The 18,614-nt window shown below is 42.6% G+C and overlaps 1 protein-coding gene across 4 annotated transcripts in view; it reads left to right on the plus strand.

Annotated features, from left to right (window-relative positions):
* The first annotated feature begins 1,040 nt into the window (after positions 1 to 1,040).
* TBL1X (transducin beta like 1 X-linked) overlaps positions 1,041 to 18,614 on the plus strand; it is a 250,978-nt gene continuing 233,404 nt past the window's right edge. For 2 of the 4 annotated variants that reach the window (XM_083172577.1, XM_083172581.1), the window contains exon 1: positions 2,101 to 2,598. The gene's annotated coding sequence lies outside the window, so the exon portion shown is untranslated. Of the gene's footprint in view, positions 1,446 to 2,100; positions 2,599 to 18,614 lie in introns of those variants that run through there. The other 2 variants (XM_083172578.1, XM_083172579.1) reach the window with 2 other exon arrangements.

Genomic DNA, 18,614 nt, shown 5'->3' on the forward strand with positions numbered 1-18,614 from the left:
TGTGGTAGGGAGCATAGATTGTAAGCTCCTCTGGGGCAGGGACTGATGTGAATGTTCATATATTCTCTGGAAAGCGCTGCGGAATATGTATGCGCCATATATAAAAAACTGATAATAAATAAACATGTGCTACGAACATAAAGACTGAACTTGGGTATTAGTGAACATAGCTTCGGATGTGAACCTATAAGGCTAGTACAACAAAGGATATTCACAGGGACTCCAGGAGCAACCATGGACTCAGTATCGGGAGTAATGTAAAAATCAGTGGAAACGTGACTGCAAGCTTCCACTTTTTTTCCTGGTGAAAGTGGTACAGACGACCACACAGGGAATCCATTATACTTCTCAGCAGCTGGCCTGGGCTTAGGGGGTTCTGGTGGCCCCACTTGGGGTCTACAGGGAGCACAGTTGGACAATTGTACTCCTCTGCAGCACTGCAAAGGGAGACAATGTTCCCCTTAACAGCTGACCCCGACCAAGGCCAGATACTTTTTATATCGGTTTTACATCGCTATGCCGAGTCTGTGCTGCACTTTCACATTAAACCCAGGTTGAATTGCCGGATTGCTCGACCTGGGTTATAAGGCTTGGTGGTCTCTCACCACACCTAGGCCTGTGTAGACCCGGCAATACAGAATTATACACACTCCCCCATCCCTTCACCCTTTAACAATATCGGCGGTGCTGCAAAAAAAACAATCCGTGGATTAAACACTGAACGATATTGCTATGACGGTTTGTTATCGTGTATATCATTTAAAATATCGCCTAACGCGTACGCAGCTTTATTCCGGAATTGTTTACGTTGGCTGCACCAGTTATATTTACATAAATCATAAAATATGATTTCTTACACACAACCTAACTGCCAAAATCCGTGAATCACCTTGGTACGTGACCAAGTACACCTTCGAAAAGCATAAAGCATTTACAGGAGGAATAATATATCTCACTAAGCTGCAGAACAAAATGACAGGGCGTAGACGACTATTCCTGTTTTGATGCGCTTCTATTAGATGTTGCGTGGTAGCAGAGGAATGTGTCACAGTAATGCAGAAAGCTGTAATGATGTCAACTTGTTATTTACTTTCCAAATCTGAATGACTGAGCAAGGCGAAAGGAGAATCAATCAACCACAATGTGACCCTACAGGCGGAAAAAACAGCACTCCCACCAGCAAGCGATGGGGGAAGGGAAGCACATGTAATCAGGACAATGTTGCATCATGTACTTATGCTTTCTTCTTAAGGCATCCTTCTCTCTTATTTTATTTTGTTTTCTCCTTTCACAGAAATGTGTAAGGATCTTAAAGACAAATGTGCTATATCGTAAAGAACCAGACAAGGGTCGCACACAAAACCTGCTGAAAAAAGACTTTTTCCAGTCCTTGAATAACAATTCTAATGTAATCCGTTCTGCTGAATCACAATTATGGAGATGCTGTAAGTCCACCAATTTTCCTATTTGTGTATCTGAGACACGACCTAGAACATACATGTCACATTGGGTCTCTGCAATATGTCATTCAAGCTTTAAGGATATGTTTATGTGTACTGTATTATTGTGTTTGTGTAATATACATATTTACACACTTACAGATAATTCACAAACTGTGCATGTATTTTATTCTTCATATATGCTTATAATATAAATGCTGATGTTGTTAGATAATCATCACACACACACATACACAACTGGATGTATCCACCGAACATAATACTCCCCTCCCCCATCGAGCATATTTTTATTGCAACCAACGTTTATATATACATATTCTTTGACTGAACAGTGAATATGTGTGTCTTATGTGCAGTGTGCATTGTGTTCTATCATCTAGAAGCCTCACCATGATCTGTTTTATAAAGAAATCAGGTTAAAAACATCCCTTACACTGCAATGATCTTGCACATATTCTAGGGGGAAAATTATATGGGAATCGTTTGTTATTTTTTATTATTTTTTCAATAGTTCAGGTCAACTGCAGTTTTTTTCCTCTAGGAGGTCACTGGCTCAGTGTCTTGGTGTCTGTATGTATGTGTGTGTGTGTGTGTGTATCTTTTTTCCCCCTGCCAGTCTCTCTCCTCTCTCTCTCCCTCTCTCTCTTCCCCCCCTCTTCTAGCTGCTGCTGCTGCTGCTGCTGTCTGTGGGAGCTTCACTCACACACAAACACAGACTAACTAACTCTGCTAATGAACTAGTTAGCTGTACATTCTGATTGCCACAGAAAGAGGAATAAAATAATGATCACACCAGACACCACAGTTATAATAAAGACAAAACTTTCCACGGTCTTTGGACCCTGACTTTAAATCCAGGATTATTATTATTTTTTATATAGATTTTAAATCATTTTAATGTGATTATTTTTTTTTCTTTCTTGTTACCTCTGGAGGATTTATAAAGAGCAGCGTTGACCTTTTTGGTTTGTGAACCCAGGATCTACAACAGAAGAGTTACAATGCACAGTTAGTAAGAAGAAAGAAAGTCAATGTGCTGAGACTGTTGAAGTTAAGAAGTTAAGCACTGAAGCTACACAACCTACCCGCTTGTTGGAACTAAGGATCTGCGGTGTCTGTAAACCACATCAAGTGTGAGGTAAGTGGGATTATACCTTCATTTGTGTAATGTATAACCCCCACCTGTACCCCCACCCCTTTAATCAGTGTCCAGTGCCCTGCTGTAGATACAACCAGTCGTACATGTGTCATACAGTCAAACTTGTGCTCATTTTGCCCACAATGACTATAGCAGCCTGTGTACTGTAATCTGTTTATATATTTCCTTTACACACCAAATATCCCACAAGGCTGCTGAGAAATACTTGCTTTGGTTCAGTGCATTAATGTGTTCGCCTTGTTTTGCTGTGTTCTCTCATTTTCATGTTGTTGCTTAAAGAAGTAGAGTGGGGGATGGGTTCTGCATTTGCTTCTTTCTAGTGTATTTATTTCAATAAAGAGAGCGAGGGGGGTGAAACCTGTAAAAATGCCAAGTATTCACATTGCAGATGGTGTGTGGAGTTTCCTCAAGCCCCAGAGTGGGGGAGGGGAATCCCATTCATGGGCTGTGTGCTAGACAGCGTTTGATCCCTTACGTCAAATGTCAGAATGTTCTACAATACTTTGCTGGGTTTTTTTTTCTTTGGTGTTCCGTTGCCTATGGAGATTTTTTTTATGGTTCTGTGTACAGTAAGCACCACCCTCGAATCAGCTCATGTACCAAATTCATAATGACTGCAATATAACCTGTTATTTGCCTGGTTAATCCCATTGTAGTCTGTTGAATAAAGGAGAGACTTGTTGCATCTTTGTTGTATTGTTTCTTTGTTTTGGTTTTTATTCGTTGTTGATTGTTGTGACAGTTTATATTGTTACTTTATGGAGAGGCGAAAATATGTTTATCTTGTGTATTATTTGACAAAACTATGATTTATTCTCTATATACAGTAATAATGGTGCCCATACACTACTTTAGTGTATGGGCCATCTGATACGACTGAGCCATCTGACACCTGGAAGGTCCCAGGTGGCAGAATCGCATGTGATACATTGCATGTGCTCTTTCACATGCGACCCCGCTTCCCGCCACCGGGAGGGGGACTGGGTTGGAGGTCAGACGGACAGCAAGTTCGACCTCCAGTCCAATGCGCACAAGACCGCGCATCAGACCTGAGGGGGACATCATATACATATGATTTCTTGCCACGACACGTCGGGATCAGGTGAAATCTGCCAAAAACTTACGAGTGTATGGGCACCTAAAGTTTATGGCGCGTATTCAATGCGGCCGCCGAGGGGGTTAAACGGTGGGAATCACAGAAAACAAAAGCGATCCGCGCTGGCCGCTCACCGTATTCAACGTTCCGGTGGAATCCTCGCTGTCACGGGACAGTGAGGATTCCTCCAAACAGGGAAGCTCATGGCTAATACAGCTGTGACCGTGAGCAGGCAGCACTGCTCACTGTCATAGCTCGCCCCCCCCCCGGCATTGAATACACCCCAATATCTTAAGTTGATTGGTTTGTTAATATTTGTGTGACTGAAATGTCCTACTGCTGTTTTTTACTGTGTAAAATATACTGTATATTCCCAATGGGTTGACAAATAGGAAAAATACTGTTGCTGACTCTTTTGGACTATGTGAACATAAATACTTCCCAAACTGTTATTTGTTGTGACCTTATATCTGTAGAAAACCAATGTTTATGTAGTGTCTAATCCAATTAATTCCCTGTTTAGACATGAAGGAACCTTAAATTGGGTACACACTGAGCTTTGGCCAGGTGATACTTGACTATAGTTGAAATCACCTAGCAAGTTAGCCAGAATTGCACCATGTGTACACTGGGGATGATAGTGATGTGTCACATGACTGTCGCCCGGCAGAATAGACCGTGCAGGTAAGGCAATTTTGACTGAGTCGCACACTGTGTATTTGGACTATGGACTATGGCCAAATCACACATACTGTAGCCAAAATTGTTTAGTGCACTTAGCCAAAATCGGCTTAGTTGAAGTCGGCACTAAGCCAAAATCTCACCGTGTGTACACAGCTTAAGCGATATTACAAACCATGGGGTCCATTCTATTGAGAATGATGTATATGGGTGGGAGATCCCGGCACTATACTAACCAGAGCGCTGCTAATGCCGACTAGTGGATTTCTGCTCGCACATAGGGTGGCCAATCCCAGGATCGGGATCAGTGAGATTCCAAGATTTGGCCCCAAAATTGCCAGGATTTCAAGCTGTCCATGGCCACGCTGCGGCTGCGAGCACCAGGGGGTAGAAGAGAAATCATGCTATGGTAAGTAAAAATTGAGTGATTTCTCCTCTGAGCGCCCACATGCAAACGGATATGTACTTGCACACACGTGTTCGCAGTCCAGCAAACCCCTTCGTAAGGTGGGATTTTATAGGGCAGTGCGTGGTGCTTACCGGTTTGCTTGGCTCCGGACACTCGCAACCCACCGAGCCAGTCTGAATTGGGTCCTATATTCCCTACCACATGTACACGCACATACATTCATTTCTAGGGTTCATTTTGTTGGGACCTAATTGACCTACCAGTATATTTTTGGATTATGGGAGAAAACCCACACAAGCATGTGGAGAAAATAAACTCTCTGCACAGTTAGGGCTATGGTGGGAATCGAACCCATGACCACAGTGTTTTGAGGCAGTAATGCTAACAATTACAAACTAAGGTGGCGCAAACAACATTGGAAAATGCTGGTACTTGTGAGTAAACTACCCGCAAGTACAGATGTTCTCCGACTTAGCAGGGAGCTGATTAGAGTAGCTCCGGGAACACTCTCCCAGTGATGTTCACAGCAACAAGAATTAAATGGACCCCTATATTGGTCATTTTTGCCCTTCTGAGTGATATTGTTTAAAATATCAAGTGTGTACACTCAATATTGTTAACTATGCGCGCTCCTGTATGTTGTTAACGATGTCTTCCTTTGTCTTTAGCTCAGTTTTTACAATATTGTCAACAATTACATGTATGGTGCGGGAACAGGATGACATCACTGTACAATATCCTCTATTGGGTATGCACTATATTGTTTTTCCTGGAGGTTAAGTGAAATCATTAACGATATAATTCATAGATGATATCGTATAGTGTGTACCCAGATTCAAAAACAGTGGGTTGTAAGTGTAATAAGGTGTGAGCAGCCACTTGTGCTGTAATTAGTCTGATAGTGTCCATATTTGTAACGTGGCAATCATTTACAAGGTTGATCAAATCTGGTTTTATCTGGTAAATGAGTAATTGCGTGTTAAAAATATGGCAATTCTAGGACAAACTCTTGCACCCAGTTTCATTTACACCATGGTCTGATTCTGAGGTGGCGCATTCCTGATTTTTGCACGGTTGAACATTTTTTTTCGGTACTATACCTGCATCACTGTGCATCTATCACAGTTGCACAGGGCACGCATGGCGATTGGTATAATTGGTGTATTGGTTAGCATCACTGCCTCACAGCACTGAGGTTATGGGTTTGATTCTTATCAATGCCGTGGGTGAAGTTTGTATATTCATCTAGATGTGCCAAGTGGTCCTTATCTTTATGTTTCTTTAATGGCCTTTTATGGAAGTTGCTACAAAAACATATATGACCCTTTCCCTGGGCATATTCCAGCTAGCAACTATGAATTTGTATTCAGTAGTACTAGCCTTAGCATCTTAGTTGAGACAGACTATTTAGGAACGGGCAAAATATCCGAATATAATACATCAGAATATCAGTATACAACTTATACATGAATACCCCAGGCAGAATTGAATACTTGTTTTACAGTCAGCAAGACTACATGCGTACAGAAAGTAAAGCAAACAGCTCTATACAGTTAACGGGATTAGACTGGTCCAAGTATCGTATCAAGCCCTTCCCAAGATATAGAGAATTCATGCCAACCTATCCATTTAGCCGTTGGCGAGTGGGCCTTAGAAGAGTGTGGCAAACTTGTGGTTACCATTTGGTATGCATAATGTGCTTTTCGGATAATCTTCGCAAGGTGTAGGGGAGTGTGGGTTTTATCAGTTCTGTGCTATCGCTGCTCTGGTGGCTATTAGTAAATGTCCAAGGACGTATCTGGTTGTGGTGGGGACAACCTCAGGTTATGGGGGAAATTTACTATAGGAAATTTGTAAAAAAAATAGGTGTATTTGTATCCAGAAATACACTTATTTTTGACATTTACTATCCCAAAAATACGGCAGTTCGTATTTGTATTGATAGCACATCCATACGAATACGAATTGCCTTATTTTCTGCATAGTAAATGTCAAAAATAAGTGTATTTCTGGATACAAATACACTTATTTTTTACAAATTTCCTTTAGTAAATTTCCCCCTATATGTGGAGTAGGGCTAATAAAGGTGACATTAGGATAGGTACTCTCAGGATCTTAGAAGCTAATGTAAGTACGTCCCTCCACAGCTGGCAAATTATTATGGGGCAGGACCAGAAGTTATCACCTATCTCTGCACAGTCTTGCCAACAGTACTTAGAGACTGACGGCCAAATCTTGTGCAGCTTGGCCAGTGTTAAGTAGAGACCATGGGGGGAATTTACTAAAAGAAATTTGTAAAAAATAGGTGTATTTGTATCCAGAAATACACTTATTTTTGGCATTTACAATCCCGAAAATACGGCAATTCATATTCGTATTGATAGCACATCAATACGAATACGAATTGCCATATTTTCTGGATAGTAAATGTCAAAAATAAGTGTATTTCTGAATACAAATACACCTATTTTTTTTACAAATTTCCTTTAGTAAATTCCCCCCTATGTGTTTGTTTAAAGTGCATTTCTAGATGCTGCATTTAGACATTGAATGAGACGACACACATATCGATTCCCACTGTTTTGTGTGAACGAAAGGTTCAAGTCAGACTCCCATTTCAATTGCGAGGGTGATTTAGTATCTAACTCATCGCTATTTGCTAGAGTATACCAAAACTTAATAGATCGCGTCTGGCAACTCTAGATGCTCTAAGTCATAATGTCAGGGGGTGGGAGGAGCAGCGGCCCCGAAGAGCGAATTGAACTTGTTATCCAGTGGATAATGCAATTATAATAGAATAGCTATGTAAGGGGTAAGTTATAGGGAGTGTGTAATGTCCAGAAAGGGGTAATCCCGATACCATCCACCACATCTGGGATGTTGGTAATACCCCAGGAGATCCAGCCAGTCAGTGTTAAGTCTGGGAGTATAGCAGAGAGGGCCTGTAGTGATAGGGATCGAGTTGGTAGGGTGACCCTCAAGACCTCATCCCATGCTGTCAGCGAATTCTTGATCACGCAAGGAATATCATGTGCTATCGGTCTCCGTTGAGCTGGGATCCACAGTAAATCAAGTAAAGGGAGCCGGGGATACATCTGTCTCTCCAGGTCTACCCTAGGTTTTATATCCGATGGTAGAGATCGCAAGTCTGGGCCACTAAGCTTGCCGATTGATATCTCCTCAAATCCGGCACCGCCAAGCCACCCAGTCTCCTACATCTAGTCAGTCGTTAATATACTATTCCAAGAGGCTTCTTCTTCCAAATATGTTTAAGAATTATTGAGTGTATTTGACTGATAACCTTCTGGGGAATTAGATATGGTATGGAATGAAAGAGATACATCAAGTTCGGGAGGATAGACATTTTATATGCAGCTAGTCTACCATCCACAAGACTTCCAGACTCATCCACCTCTTTAATAATTGGTCTTTTTGAGATATGAGTGGTTTATAATTGATATCTACAGTCGAAGAAAGGTCATTGGGGGTGCGAATGCCAAGATATACTATAGAATTCGTCCTCCAGTTGTATCTATAGAGCTGTTTAAACTGGGAGGTTTACGGGTATCAATATTAAATGGCAACGCTTCCGTTGTAGTGGTGTTGAGTTTATAAATAATGCTGCACTGTAGTCCTCAATAGTCTTGTGAATGGGATGCGGTTAATTTCCCGGCGGTCGGGATCCCGGCGGTCGGAATCCCGACACTGGAATCCCGACCGCCGAAATCCCGAAATTTTCTCCCTCCGTGGGTGTCCACGACACCCATAGAGGGAGAATAAAATAGCGTGCCGAGCGTAGCGAGGCACCGGGCCCGCAAGGGGGGGGCGATCCATGTCCCCCCCTTGTCGGGATTTCGGCGGTCGGGATTCCAGTGTCGGGATTCCGACCGCCGGGATCCCGACCGCCGGGAAATCATATCGGATCCTTGTGAATGATAGGTAGAGACATTGCTGGTTTTGTAATAAACAATAAAACATCATCTGAAAACAGACTCGATTTATGGATGGAGGACCCCACTTGTATACCCGGAAACCCCATTGATTGGCGTACTGCGATAGCTAAGGGCTCTATAGCCAGCATATACATTAGGGGGGACAGTGGGCATTACTTGGGAGATCTTAAAGGGAGATAAAGAGAAGCCATTGCTAAAAACAGGTGCTGTTGTGAGCTATATAATGCTAGAATGAAAGACCATATACCATCACTTAGTCTGATTTTCAATAATATTTCCTGAAGAAAACCCCAGTGGAGCCTGTCAAATGCTTTTTTCAGCGTCAAGGGCAAGGCAGATGGCCTCATCGATGCTTTTCGCAATGTACCCAGCAAGGTCAAATCCACGTCTCGTGTTGTCTGTTGAATGCCTGCTTTGTATGAAACCTGCTTCGTTCAGGTGGATAATTTGGGGAATATGGGGTACTAATCTACTGGCTATTGGTTTAGATTAGATGTTAAGGTCGGTATTGAGTAGGGATATCAGTCTATAATTTGAGCAAAGGGAAGGATCTTTGCCCTGTTTATGAATAGTGATTATCCGTGCATGTAGCAGTTCCTCTGAGACTGTGCCACTGTCAGTTGCATGCTGATATAGTGGAGTAAGAAGTTAAAGCAGTTCTGGAGCTCATTTTTTCTAGTATAACCATCAGGGCCAGGGGCTTTTCCAGGGGGCAGAGACTTAATAACTGACTTTATCTCTTCCTCGGACCATTGTGAGTTAAGATAATCTAGTATCGCGGGGGATAGGCTCAGAAGGGGGAGGGTTTTCAAGAAGGAGTGTATTAAGAGTTTATTAAGGAGGGAGGGGGTTGTAGGATGTCTGTATCAGAATTAAGATTATATAGCTATTTATAGTAGTTAGCAAATGCTTCCGCTATGTCTGTGCTATGAATGTGTTTAATTCTGTTTCTAGTGTGACGTAGTCTTAGCTTATGGGCTAAGGTCGGCAGCGGATTTGTATCTCTGTTGTAATTTAAAAAATAGCGCCTAGAGTTGATTACGGATTGAAACCAATTCCCGTTTCAGTAAGCGAGACGAAAGTGATCTATTTAGTGATTCAACTTGGAGCAAGCGACATTCCAGGTCTTCCTGCTATTTTAGATATTGTCTTTTAAGACTGGCTCCTGTTTGAATGATTATTCCCTGTAAATCAAGGCACACCAGTGAGTGTGTATGGTTGTGCCTAGGGGTGAGTTGGTAGCTAAGTAGGATGTTAGGGCCTCGGTAATAGTTGTAAGAGCTTCAGGGTTTTAAGTATGTAATCTGGTAGCCTCCAAGGGTGGGGTGGCATCTTGGAATGATGTAGATTCCAAGAACAGGTCCCCAATGTAGACCATTTTTGAAAAAAAATGACAATTCATTTAAACATTTCAACCAGTTGCAAGAAAAAAAAGATGGTAGTTCTGCTGAAGATAGAATGTTGCCCATGGCAACCTATCCTATTCTAATATTTATTTGTTTATTTATAGATCCTTCTAGAAGATAATACATCAAAACTGATTGATTGATATGGGCAAAATCCAATCTAAATAAAACTCCCATGTGTGGCCAAGCTCTCACACAAACAAACAGGAGTGCATACTTTTGGTGACCTTTACAATACTACCTTCCACAGTATTATATAGGAACAGTTACTACTTCAAAAGACTGCACTTTCGTTGTCATAGCAAGCTGATGATTGGAGTGATAATTGCTCACTTTACACTGCTATTGCCATAGGACACTTTGAGGAATTAGACCTATAAACATATTGTGCTCCACTATGGTTCATTATCATTATTTGCTTTCTATACTAAAGTCATTAAAAGGGTTTTCTCCTCATTTATTTTGGAAACACGCATGACTATGCTATGCCACGCACAATAAGACTCTCCACTAGCCTCCAAACTTTCAAGCGTTCCCTGAAAACTCACCTCTTCAGACAAGCCTATCAAATTTAGCTACCGCAAGTCTGACCCTCTGAGATACTTATGTATCATATAGCTTCCTTTCTGGACTTGGTGGGATTGCTATGCTATTACTGGTGCCTTCCCTCTTATGCCCCTATAGATTGTAAGCTTGCAGCAGGGTCCTCTTACCTCCATGTCTTTCTGTTATTACCCAGTTTGTTCTATCACTGTCTACAATTGTACAGCACAACAGCATCTGCTGCGCTATATAAGAAACTGTAAATTAATAAATATTCCATTAATTACATGGCTTTCCAGTGTATTGTTTATCTGATGCTGGAAACTGACAGAACAATATATTGGTGCATTTTGCTGTGTGTACGGATGATTTACCGCTCAACTGGTTGTCCCGGGAGGCTCGTGGTGGATCGTCTGTCCATACACTGCTGCAATACATAGTAGCAGTGTATGGTCACCTTGAGATTTAATGAATGATTGTGCTTATACTGCACATTATTTGAAAGCAGATGTAATTTAGTAAAGCATTTATAAAACCTACAAATGGATCAAATATGCATCGGAATTGCAACTAACCATGTTCCCGTGACCTGGGAACATTTGCACCATGCAATCCTATGGATCATCTTGGAGTAACACCACATGATAATTATTACGGGCTTATGTAATTGAATCTGATGCTTGACTTACTTCTAACTAAAGAAAGATGCATTGAATTTGCCTCATCTTCAATGTCAAATAAGAAACTGTGTGAAAACTCTTTAGATGTGGCCTAATTGCCGTGAGACATGACCAAGTGTTGTGGTCATTAATTTGGATTAATAAATTGCTACTGGTGTTTTTGTAACAGTCATTTCACCTGATCCCAGAAGATTCTGAATTTGTAACGATGAATGCATTTTTTTTTTATTATTAAAAATTCAAGAACACCAAACTGGTTCTGTAGCAGTTGTCCAATCATTGCTCTTAAACATAAGAGGTGGCGCCTTTCTGGAATATAAAACTGCGCATGCTCCTTACAGCAGTAGAATTGCCACAGAGTTGGTCATTAGGCGGGTATCTGTAAATAGGTCCCAGATACTGTATTGGGCCCTTGCCTTTCCACTGATTAAGTTTTGGGGGTTTCATGTTCTAACTTATACCCCTTTTACACCAAAAATCCTGGATCCGACCCAGCATTTGGAACAAGGATCCAAGTCGGGTCGGATCTGGGATTTACCCCATTTACACTGTGGTGCCTACCCAGCGCCTTGAGTCCTGTTGGAGAAAGTGCGCTATATAAATAAAACGTACTTACTTATCCGCAGTGTAGATGGAGGCGGCGCTTGGAGATGACATCATCTCCAAGCGCTGGGACCATGGTCATCCCCGCCGGGACCGCTGATCACCATGCTGGGGGCAGTCCAGCACCAAGGTAAGCTGCTGGGCTGCCCCCAGCCCCCGTACAACCCCCCCCCCCAGTCATTGTCCGGGAGGTGAATGGATGTCGCATACAGGCATCCATTCACATCCTCCGCTGCCGCCACTGCTGTCTGCAGAGTATAGCAGACAGCACCGGAGGCTGTGTGTGCCCCCAGGTCCAACCTGCAGACACTGCGGTCCGCAAGTTGGAAGTCCCCCATACATGTAAACTGGAGCCGGGTACCCGTTTACACCACCCTCTACCCAGGTCCTAGCCGTGTTCTACACAGGTCAGTACCTGGATAGAAGTCCCTTGTAAAGAGACACGGCATGACCCATATACACCGCCGCTGACCCGAGTCTTTGCGACATTGTAAAAGGGGTATTAGTTATTTCATTTTGCTTTGTACGGTAGTGCACTTTAGTAAGTAATGCACTCATTTAGTTTTGTTCTCTTGGGTGTTAGAAAGAGATGCAGTCCCTTGTATTGAATATTTAAAATGCATTCTCTGCAGACATAGATCAAATTGAATCTCTCATTATACATACACCCCAGGATTTTTCCAGAGCTTTTCTACTGCATCACATTGTGCATGACTGTTTTTATGTTTGTATAACCAAGAGAAAATAAGCTTTGTCTGCCAGATTCCTTGAGGGAAATTTACTAAGATGGAAGTTCTGTATCACATGGGATGTTGCTATGGGCAACCAATCAGATACTACATACCCTCCAACATGACTCATTCCATTAGGTACAAAATGCTCTGTTCCTGGACTTCCCTGACAGTGGCAGTTACAAAGGTTGGACTCCAGCACAGTCCAAAATTCAAAGAGGGGGGTCACATCAACTGCCAGTGAGTCCCAAGGCAGTGATGATTGGAGTGGCATTAGGTGTGGCTCCCCTTTTTGAATATTGGACTGTACTGCAGCCCCACCTATGCAACTGCCACTGGTAAGGAAGTACAGAAACAGAGCATTTTGTACCTAATGGAATGGGCCATGTTGGAGGGTATGATATTATCTATTATTTTCTAGTAGGTGCTAAATAAATAAGAAGTAGATTCCTATTGGTTGCCCATGGGAATCCCATGTGAAATAGAACTCCCTTCTTAGTAAATTTTCCCCCTTTGTCTCTTGTTACCTACTTTTAAAAAACATTGTATGCACCTATCTCTGCTATAGCCTATGTGTGTGCTATTCTGCATTAGCCATGTATCCGCATTTCAGTATAGTTGCTGAGTATACATATCTATCCTATCTATCTATCTATCTATCTATCTATCTATCTATCTATCTATCTATCTATCTATCTATCTATCTATCTATCTATCTATCTATCTATCTATCGGGGTTTGGCAGAACCATCTGTATTACCTGCTGCCAGTAACCAGAATGTGCTCTGTATGCTTGCATATGTGCATGATGAAAATCTAGGAGTGCTCTATTCAGATTTGCTGACTAGGATTGGATGGATTAACCCTCCCTTCAAAGCCATATCATCTTTAATAACATAGGTGTCAATGTAACATTGGTAGGAAGTGGGAACTATCTATATTGCTTCATATTGCGTCGATACATAGGGGGAAATTTACTAAAGGAAATTTGTAAAAATATATTTGTATTTGTATCCAGAAATACACTTATTTTTGACATTTACTATCCTGAAAATATGGCAATTCGTAGTCGTATTGATGTGCTATCAATACGAATACGAATTGCCGTATTTTCGGGATAGTAAATGTCAAAAATAAGTGTGTTTCTGGATACAAATACACCTATTTTTTACACATTTCCTTTAGTAAATTTCCCCCATAATAACCATTGCATTTTGCCTTCCCTGGTGGAAACCCCATTCCATACTTAAGGTCTTGATTGAAAAAATGCCCCGGGATTGGCATCCCTAATCACCATATAAATAGACTACGATCTGAAATGTATCTTTTGAATGAAATCACAGGTATATCCAATAGACAGTGACTGTAAAATCTAATATGTGAATGTACAGCTATAAGGTCAGTAATGTGCATAATGGTTTGGTCCAGTCCCCATGGAGGTCTAAGACACCATGTATAGATGATATATCGTTCATATCGTCTATTGTGTACACTCAATATCAGAAATGATGCGAGTCATTAACAATATCTACGATCATCTAAACATGCAGATCAATGTTGACTATATCGGGGGGGGGGGGGGTTGTTATGCATGGCGGATTATCTCATTAATGATTGCAGTGGTACCGCAAAGTGGAAGTTAATAAACAATGTACAGTAGATTGGTTAACAATAGATGAATCTGTTATTTAACTCTTGGTAAATTGAGTATAGTGGGGACAAAGCCCTTCGTTTTTTTGTTTTTTTTAGAAACGTGGTTATATAGGCAGCATGGACGGTTCGTCTGTGGAAAGAAGTAAGAAAACGTTATGAATAACATTACTGGTGCATCTTCTGCACGGACGGTGTAGTGCTTGGTCATATGTCTTGTAAGCTACAGTTACTCAATACACATACACATTTTCAATACTTCAAGCAAAGTGATGTAACGGTGTATGAATTGGTGGCTGAAGTTAGAGCAACGTTTGTAAATCTTAATATACTTTTTAAGTAAGGCTGGGTACACATTAGAATGAAATTGGCATGCTTCGCTTATCGTAACGACAAATTATGCATATAGTCTAATGTGTGTGCACTGTATTGCTTGTTTCCCGTGGAAAGCATAACAGATTGTTTGATCAACAGCGAGATGCGGTCAATAAATCCATATTGTATGTGGCGCTGTGGATTTAAAAACATGTCATTCATTAAATCATTTAATGTGTACAGGCAATCGGCAATGGGCCATGGTCTCGGACAAAAATCCTCCAGATTTATTAGCCAGGCTGCCTGTTCAACTTATGTGTACCTGGCTATGCCAATTTATAGCATTTATCTTGTTTGTTATGATGATGAGTTTTGTGTTAGAGATACACAGCTCTAGATATTTTGTTTACCATATCAAGCAGAGGCGTAACTCTAGGAGGTAATGGCGTCTTCTGCCGCTGGTCTCATGAAACCAAGATGGCACCTCCCCTGCAAGTTTGAATCCGTTCATTCGTCAATATCACTTCTGCATGACTCCCCCTTTTAGCAGGACAAAATATGTCACACTCTTTATTCTAAATCTAATATTTGCAAATGTCCCACCTTGTATTAGAACGCTTTTACCGTTTACACGAGAAGAAGATTCCTTACTGATTGCATGCTTCTTATGCAGGAGCAAATAGCTCAAATTCTAGCTATATGAAGTTACTACACTGCATAGCCATACCCTCCAAAATGACCCATTCCATTAGGTACGAAATGCTCTGTTCCTGGACTTCCTTGCCAGTGGCAGTTACAGAGGTTGGACTCCAGCACAGTCCAAAATTCAAAAAGGGGGGGGGGTCACATCAACTGCCAGTGTGTCCAGGACAGTGATGTTTGGAGTGGCATTAGGTGTGACCTCCCCTTTTTGAATATTGGACTGTGCTGCAGCCCCACCTCTGCAACAGGGAAGTCAGGAACAGAGCATTTTGTACCTAATGGAATGGACCATGTTGGAGGGTATGCATAGCTCTGCCTAATAGCAATGGTTTTGAGCATTTATACATAGTCAGAATATGTACACTAATACCCCTTTCACACCAGAAATGCAGAGAGCAACCCGGGAATAAAATTCCAGGGACATTCCAGGGCTTACACATGCTTTTGAAGCAGGGACATCCCGGGTCGGCACCTTTCATACTAATTCTGGGATGACCCTGCATTTCTATGAGACTGTCCTTAGAAGTAGTCTTTTTTAGGCCCACAAAGATGAGGACATTAGAGAGAGAGAGGGAGGGTGGGCAGGCCTTTGCAGGCTTTCAGGCTTGCAGTGGTGAAATAGCACTGCTGCAGTCTGTTTTGCCACAGAGTTTGCACAGTGTCTTCCTACATGCTGTGTGATGCCTCTGCACATCTCTGAAAATCCACAGCAACATGAAGTTGCCCTGCATAGCCAATCAGCATCAGCAGAGGCAAAACAGGAAGAAGAGACATGTCCCTGCACCTTTCATAATGGCCAGTACCCCGGGAAGGTCCCAGGAGCAACCCTGGTAGCTAGATTTTGGCCCGGGACCCTTTCACACCAGCACTAGTCCTGGTAGAAATAGAAATATCAATAAGGTGTTTTCCTCCAGTGAGACAGGTCACAAGTTCTAATAATAGGTATGATTGCTAAGCAATGTATTTGTTTCAAATAAATTATATTGTAAATAAATGTAGTGTAATGTAACAAGATTTATAGAATTTTTTGGGGGAATGTTATATAAAACGTGTGTGTGTGTGTGTGTGGGGGGGGGGGGGGGACAGACATTTTTTATCTTGCCTGCGGGCAACTGGGACAAACTTACGCAATCGATGTTATGTATGTGACAGTTTATTGAATGGCCTTTCACCTAAACCAGTGGTAGCCAACCCTAGCCCTCGAGAGCTACCAACAGTTCACATTTTCCAGACAACCTAGCTGCTGCACTCATTAATCACTGACACATTTTAAAAGATCCACAGATTAGCTCACTTGTGATTCTGGGGGGTTATTCTAGTCCATTTTTTTTTGACAAAATCCTTCTTAGATGGACAAAACCATGTGCACTGCGGGTGGGGCAGATGTAACTTGTGCAGAGAGAATTAGATTTGGGTGGGGTTTTTCTTCAAAGTGAGATCTATATTGAAGTGTAAAATCATGCAGTCAGTATTTTCCCTGCACAGAAACAAAATAACTCACCCAAATCTAATTCTCTCTGCACATGTTACATCTGCCCCCCTGCAGTGCACATGGGCCCTTATTCTGCTTGGTGCGGCCGGAGCCGCATATGCGGCTCCGACCGTGCAGGCGAATCCCCGCCTTCCATACGGATCGCCACGGCCGTCCGTACGCGGACATGTGGCGGTCCGCATGAAAATGGCGGGGGATACGCCTCCACCATCTTGGAGCAGCCCCCTGCATTCGATGGTTGCCGACCATCGAAGGCAGGGCCGCACGCTCCACCAGCTCCCGCAACCATAGACCTCACGGACACTTGTCCGTGTGAAAGCATGTATGGGGGCGGGCAGCTGACATCCGGCGATGTCAGATGCCCGCCCCCAACACATGCGTCACAGCCTCATTACCATGCGTACGCCCCGCGTTTGCATGGGAACGCCCATGAAACGCGGGGCGTATGCATAGGGAAATGAGGCTAAGTAGCCCCTCACGCCCCTATCCACCCCCTTTGCGGCGGTAAAAAAAATTGTGCGTCGATTTCGCCTGCACATGCGCAGAGTGCCCTCTGCACATGCGCAGAGCGAAAACATCGGCGGAACGCCCGCAAGCGGCCGTTACCGCTTAGATCGGAATAAGGGCCATGGTTTTGTCCATCTAAGAAGGATTTTGTAAGAAAGAATGAACTAGAATAAACCCCTCTGTGAGGAGACCTGCAAAACATGCACTGTTGGTAGCTCTCGAGGACTAGGGTTGGCTACCCCAGACCTAAACTATGCTTCCTTTTGTCTGGTTACCTACGTACGTTACGTTCTTGTGCTGTGTACACACTGTGATGTCCACTTGCTATTTTGACTATATAGTCAAAATTACCTGGAAAATAGTAAAAATCACACCGTGTTTACCCATACCCGATTGCGATCCGATCCCGATGCGCAGTCTATTTCTACTATCACGTAATCAAGTCGCTGCTGCCCCCACCTGGCGCCGTCCCTCCCCTCCCTGCCAGAAGATGCCGGCACCCTGCCGGAGATCGGCGGCCACCGGATCGGCCCCATGTGTATACACCTTTGGGCCCCTGTCCTTTTTAACACTCTCTTGTACAACTGAGGACTATTGTATCATCCAGTTTTATTCAGCAATCACTCAGGTTTTCACTTTCCCTTTCTCTGTTTTATCCATCTATGTGGTTACTCAGACTACTGAAGCCCAAATCTTTGTTAGTCTAGACGCGGTAAGGACACCTGTCAATTATATTTCTCCCTTTGATGTTATCTTACAAGAACTCCTCGTTACAGTCCTTCCATCAGGTGATCTAGCATCGCCTTTCATCTGATGACAATCTCCCACCCTTCTCAGGACTGCTATAAAGGTTACACACCTTCTGGTAACACCCAGTGAATGGAATTCAAACTGATTATACCTGTAATTATACACTGTCAGTCTGTTTACTTTACCTGCATTACAATTTCTATTGTGTTCTAGGTGAGTTGCAAAGCTTTTCAATCATTGCATAGAATTTCTATACTGTCTGTGCAATAAATACATCAAATGAATACACGTCTGCTTGGAATACAGATGGGGCCGTTCTTATTGTTGCTTGCGCATAACCAGTCACCCGTATCTGGTGTCTGGTGCGACGTGGACGCACAAGCGTCTCTCATGCTTGCACGTACATTGCCGGGAATAAGACTCAGAAGAGCCACGTTCCCGTAGCGTGGGTGGCGCTTACTGCGTCAGGAGCTTCTC

The sequence above is a fragment of the Crinia signifera genome, chromosome 2 (assembly GCF_055691185.1).
Source record: "Crinia signifera chromosome 2, ASM5569118v1, whole genome shotgun sequence".
Lineage (NCBI taxonomy): Eukaryota > Metazoa > Chordata > Amphibia > Anura > Myobatrachidae > Crinia > Crinia signifera.